The following is a 6,000-nucleotide window of genomic DNA, read 5'->3' as shown; positions in this document are numbered from 1 at the left end:
ACAGGGCTGGAGAGGAACCAGAACTGGACAATCGGAGAAAGGAAATGGAGAGAAAAAGACTGGATCAACAAACTACAAACAACTTTCCCGCTAGGCCTGAACATTAGAATCTCCACGATAGACCTACACTAGAAAAGGAGCTCCAAAACAAAAAAAACAAAGAAAGAAATCCAAAAAGAGCCAGATGGCCAGTGCATCTTTCTTTCCCTGAAAAACCAACCAAGTGTGGAGTTCTCAGGGAAACAAAGTTCCTACCTCAACCTAACCCTAACCCTAACCCTAACCCTAACCCTAACCCTAACCCTAACCCTAACCCAGAGTCACACTTTTGATGGGCCACAGCTGGAGCTGCGTGCCTGCAACAAAGAGTGGGAGAGCTGGAGAGTGGGAGAGCTTGGGAGTGGGACTGCACTTGCATCCCAGTCGGATGCTGGGCTTTGGGACGCTCCATCCTTTTCACCAGCCATGGATGCGGCCAGGGCAGGGGGATGGATGCCTGGGACACAAGCCCAGTGCGGGGAGCTGCACGGCGGTTCGCCGGGGCCCCGCGTCCCGGGTGAACAGCGATTAATACGAAACGCCAGGTGCTATCGTTTCAGGTAGGGCATTCATTAATTAATTAATTAAATGCACGTCCCCCGTCCCCCCGTCCCCCCCCGGGTGCACGAGTGTTCTGAGGCCGGGTTGCAGTTCCGCGAGCTCGGGCTGAACACTTGCTCGTCCCCCCCGGTGGAGCTGCACGGCGGAACAGCGATTAATTAATTAAATGCACGTCCCGTGTTCCCCCCGGGAGCACGGGCGTTATGGGACCGGGGCGATGGGAGCTGTCCCCGGGGCCGTGGAACCCTGCCCGGGCAAGTGGGAGCCAGCCCGGGGAGGCTGGAGCTGTCCCTGGAACTCAAGCTGGGGCAGTGGGAGCCAGCCCAGGGAGGATGGAGCTGTCCCCGGGGCAGTGGAACCCTGCCCGGGCAAGTGGGAGCCAGCCCGGGGAGGCTGGAGCTGTCCCTGGAACTCAAGCTGGGGCAGTGGGAGCCAGCCCAGGGAGGCTGGAGCTGTCCCCGGGGCCGTGGAACCCTGTCCGGGCAAGTGGGAGCCAGCCCGGGGAGGCTGGAGCTGTCCCCGGGGCCCTGGAACTCTGCCCGGGCAAGTGGGAGCCAGCCCAGGGAGGCTGGAGCTGTCCCCGGGGTCGGGGAGCCCTGCCCGGGCAAGTGGGAGCAGAGGCCGGGCTGCAGTTCCGCGAGCTCGGGCTGAACACTTGCTCGTCCTCCCCGGGAGCACGGGTGTCATGAGGCCAGGCTGGAGTTCCGCGAGCTCGGCTGAACACCTGCACAAGCGCCGCTGCGGAGACCCGTTAGAAGCAGCCCCTGAGGCCAGCGAAAATAGCCGAGAGTTAAGCCCCCGTCCCCCCCGTGAGCACGGGTGTCATGAGGCCGGGCTGGAGTTCCGCGAGCTCGGGCTGAACACCTGCACAAGCGCCGCTGCGGAGACCCGTTAGAAGCAGCCCCGGAGGCCAGCGAAAATAGCCGAGAGTTAAGCCCCCTTCCCCCCCGTGAGCACGGGTGTCATGAGGCCGGGCTGGAGTTCCGCGAGCTCGGGCTGAACACCTGCACAAGCGCCGCTGCGGAGACCCGTTAGAAGCAGCCCCGGAGGCCAGCGAAAATAGCCGAGAGTTAAGCCCCCGTCCCCCCCGTGAGCACGGGTGTCATGAGGCCGGGCTGGAGTTCCGCGAGCTCGGCTGAACACCTGCACAAGCGCCGCTGCGGAGACCCGTTAGAAGCAGCCCCGGAGGCCAGCAAAAATAGCCGAGAGTTAAACCCCCGTCCCCCCCGGGAGCACGGGTGTCATGAGGCCGGGCTGGAGTTCCGCGAGCTCGGCTGAACACCTGCACAAGCGCCGCTGCGGAGACACGTTAGAAGCAGCCCCGGAGGCCAGCGAAAATAGCCGAGAGTTAAGCCCCCGTCCCCCCCGGGAGCACGGGTGTCATGAGGCCGGGCTGGAGTTCCGCGAGCTCGGCTGAACACCTGCACAAGCGCCGCTGCGGAGACCCGTTAGAAGCAGCCCCGGAGGCCAGCGAAAATAGCCGAGAGTTAAGCCCCCGTCCCCCCCGGGAGCACGGGTGTCATGAGGCCGGGCTGGAGTTCCGCGAGCTCGGCTAAACACCTGCACAAGCGCCGCTGCGGAGACCCGTTAGAAGCAGCCCCTGAGGCCAGCGAAAATAGCCGAGAGTTAAGCCCCTGTCCCCCCCGGGAGCACGGGTGTCATGAGGCCGGGCTGGAGTTCCGCGAGCTCAGCTGAACACCTGCACAAGCGCCGCTGCGGAGACCCGTTAGAAGCAGCCCCGGAAGCCAGTGAAAATAGCCGAGAGTTAAGCCCCCGTCTCCCCCGTGAGCACGGTGTCATGAGGCCGGGCTGGAGTTCCGCGAGCTCGGGCTGAACACCTGCACAAGCGCCGCTGCGGAGACCCGTTAGAAGCAGCCCCGGAGGCCAGCAATAATAGCCGAGAGTTAAGCCCCCGTCCCCCCCGGGAGCACGGGTGTCATGAGGCCGGGCTGGAGTTCCGCGAGCTCGTCTGAACACCTGCACAAGCGCCGCTGCGGAGACCCGTTAGAAGCAGCCCCGGAGGCCAGCGAAAATAGCCGAGAGTTAAGCCCCCGTCCCCCCCGGGAGCACGGGTGTCATGAGGCCGGGCTGGAGTTCCGCGAGCTCGGCTGAACACCTGCACAAGCGCCGCTGCGGAGACCCATTAGAAGCAGCCCCGGAGGCCAGCGAAAATAGCCGAGAGTTAAGCCCCTCCCCGCCGTGGCTTCGTCAGCCACTCGCCGCTTCAAGAGGGACGGGCCTCTGGTCATGTCATAAATCACATGACCAGAGGCCCGTCCAACCTGACGTTGCGGAAGTTTGCCGAAGACACAGCGGGGAGGGGCTTAACTCTCGGCTATTTTCGAACTCGGCGAGAAGGCAGCAGGACGCTCCATTCACGGCTAACTCCCCGCGGTCCCCTCTGACCGATCGGAGCCGGTTTAGCGCTCCAGGCAGTCGGATACTTTAGCGCCTCAGCAGCGGGGGCGACGACCTCTAACATTCCCGGGGAGCTGCCCGAGTGTAAGGCCGGGACCCCCGTCTGCTGGGGGAAAAAAATACCTGCACGTCCCCCCCGTGTGCACGGGTGTTATGAGCTCGGGCTGAACACTTGCTCGTCCCCCCCGCCCCCGGGGAGCTGCACGGCGGAACAGCGATTAATGAATTCATTAAATGCACTTCCCCCCGGGTGCACGAGTGTTATGAGGCCGGGCTATCGTTCCGCGAGCTCGGCTGAACACCTGCTCGTCCCCCGGGGGACCTGCACGGCGGTTAGCCCTGGTCCCGCGTCCCGGGTGAACAGCGATGAATGAATTCATTCAATGCACGCCCCCCCCCGGGTGCACGAGTGTTATGAGGCCAAGCTATCGTTCCGCGAGCTCGGCTGAACACCTGCTCGTCCCCCGGAGGACCTGCACGGCGGTTAGCCCTGGTCCCGCGTCCCGGGTCTACAGCGATGAATGAATTCATTAAATGCACGCCCCCCCCCGGGTGCACGAGTGTTATGAGGCCGGGCTATCGTTCCGCGAGCTCGGCTGAACACTTGCTCGTCCCCTGCAGTGTTTTTAGAAGAATTCCCGCAGAAATCGGATTTTTTTGAGCAATTCAAATAAGAGTAACATCATTTGCTTCCCCGGTGTCATAAATATTTTCCACCAGTAGATGGCAGCAGCCCCTAGAATTGGAGTCGGCAACCATTCAAATACTTGAAAAAGTACATTTGGAAGAGTTTTTAAGCCAATTTTGGCAGGCTCTCAAAGAATCAGCGAATGTGGTAGGGGGCTGAAAATTGCTACAGAGTACCTGTAGGACATGCAGATAAGTGGTGGAAAAGCACAGGTTGCTGGGCCTTTCGGTTCCGACGCTGCCCCTGTCCTTAAATGCCACTTCTAAGTGCACTGCAGGCCCCTTGAAAAAGTACATTTGGAAGGGTTTTGAAGCCATGCAAGCAGGTAGAAACACCATTCCAAGGGCTGTAGTATCAGACTAACAGCCTGTAACTGAGCCCAGGGTTTTTAGAGCGATTCCTACAAAATTCAGCTTTTTTCCCATTCAACTAAGGCGACCGCTGCTTTAAGCCTATGGGGCATTTGTAACAATTTTGGCAGGCTCTCAAAGAATCAGCGAATGTGGTAGGTGGCTGAAAATTGCTACAGAGTACCTGTATTATATGCAGATAATAAATGTAGAAGCACAGGTTTATGGGGCTTTTGGTTGAAATGCAGAAGCTTGCCTTAGATGGACTCATACCGAGAGATTGCAGCACATTTGATCAGAACCTTTTTAAGTGTTTCTCGGCTGTGCGACCAGATAGAAGCTCCATTTAAATGGCTGTAGTATCAGAGAATTAGTCTCTAACAGGATTCAGTGGCCTTGTAATGAATCCTGCAAAAACTGATTGATAAGAAAAAAAATAAAAAGATTACTGGCAGATGCAAATTCACTTCTTTTTTTTTTTTTTTTTTATTTCTCTGGAACAGTAAGGGCTAGAGAAACCATTCAAACAGTTCCTGTATCAGGGTAGTAGGTAGCAATTGTGTACCAAATTTGAGGCCAATCCGTTGAAAAACAGAGTTTTTATTCAATTGTGTCTGTTTCTTACGTTTTTGGTGAAAACGCCTATACGTTTCAATGGGAATCACATTAAAATTAATATTTCAATAACCCCTGGAGCTACCACCTCATACGAGGTATCGTTGGATAGGTATGATTGCAAGCTACAAAACAACACCGCACTCGAGTTTTTATTCGACACTAAATAACGACCTTAAATAGGTTTCGTTTACATTTGGCGAAAAAACGTCCCGTTCAGGTTTTTTTTTTTTTTTTGAATTAATATTTAAATAACCACAGGATCAAGGTATGCCTGGAAAGGTATTACTGCGAGCTACAAAACAAGACCTTTAGCACGGAAACGAGTGTGACCCTAACCCTAAACCCTAACCCTAACCCTAACCCTAACCCTAACCCTAAACCCTAACCCTAACCCTAACCCTAACCCTAACCCTAAACCCTAACCCTAACCCTAACCCTAACCCTAAACCTAAACCCTAACCCTAACCCTAACCCTAACCCTAACCCTAAACCCCGAGTCACACTTTTGATGGGCCACAGCTGGAGCTGCGTGCCTGCAACGGAGAGTGGGAGAGCTGGAGAGTGGGAGAGCTTGGGAGTGGGACTGCACTTGCATCCCAGTCGGATGCTGGGCTTTGGGACGCTCCATCCTTTTCACCAGCCATGGATGCGGCCAGGGCAGGGGGATGGATGCCTGGGACACAAGCCCAGTGCGGGGAGCTGCACGGCGGTTCGCCGGGGCACCGCGTCCCGGGTGAACAGCGATTAATACGAAACGCCAGGTGCTATCGTTTCAGGTAGGGCATTCATTAATTAATTAATTAAATGCACGTCCCCCGTCCCCCCGTCCCCCCGTCCCCCCCCCGGGTGCACGAGTGTTCCGAGGCCGGGTTGCAGTTCCGCGAGCTCGGGCTGAACACTTGCTCGTCCCCCCCGGTGGAGCTGCACGGCGGAACAGCGATTAATTAATTAAATGCACGTCCCGTGTTCCCCCCGGGAGCACGGGCGTTATGGGTCCGGGGCGACGGGAGCTGTCCCCGGGGCCGTGGAACCCTGCCTGGGCAAGTGGGAGCCAGCCCGGGGAGGCTGGAGCTGTCCCTGGAACTCAAGCTGGGGCAGTGGGAGCCAGCCCAGGGAGGATGGAGCTGTCCCCAGGGCAGTGGAACCCTGCCCGGGCAAGTGGGAGCCAGCCCGGGGAGGCTGGAGCTGTCCCTGGAACTCAAGCTGGGGCAGTGGGAGCCAGCCCAGGGAGGCTGGAGCTGTCCCCGGGGCCGTGGAACCCTGCCCGGGCAAGTGGGAGCCAGCCCGGGGAGGCTGGAGCTGTCCCTGGAACTCAAGCTGGGGCAG

The sequence above is a fragment of the Acipenser ruthenus genome, unplaced genomic scaffold, assembly GCF_902713425.1.
Source record: "Acipenser ruthenus unplaced genomic scaffold, fAciRut3.2 maternal haplotype, whole genome shotgun sequence".
Lineage (NCBI taxonomy): Eukaryota > Metazoa > Chordata > Actinopteri > Acipenseriformes > Acipenseridae > Acipenser > Acipenser ruthenus.
The sequence above is the reverse complement of the archived record's forward strand: the minus strand, read 5'-3'. Positions refer to the sequence as shown.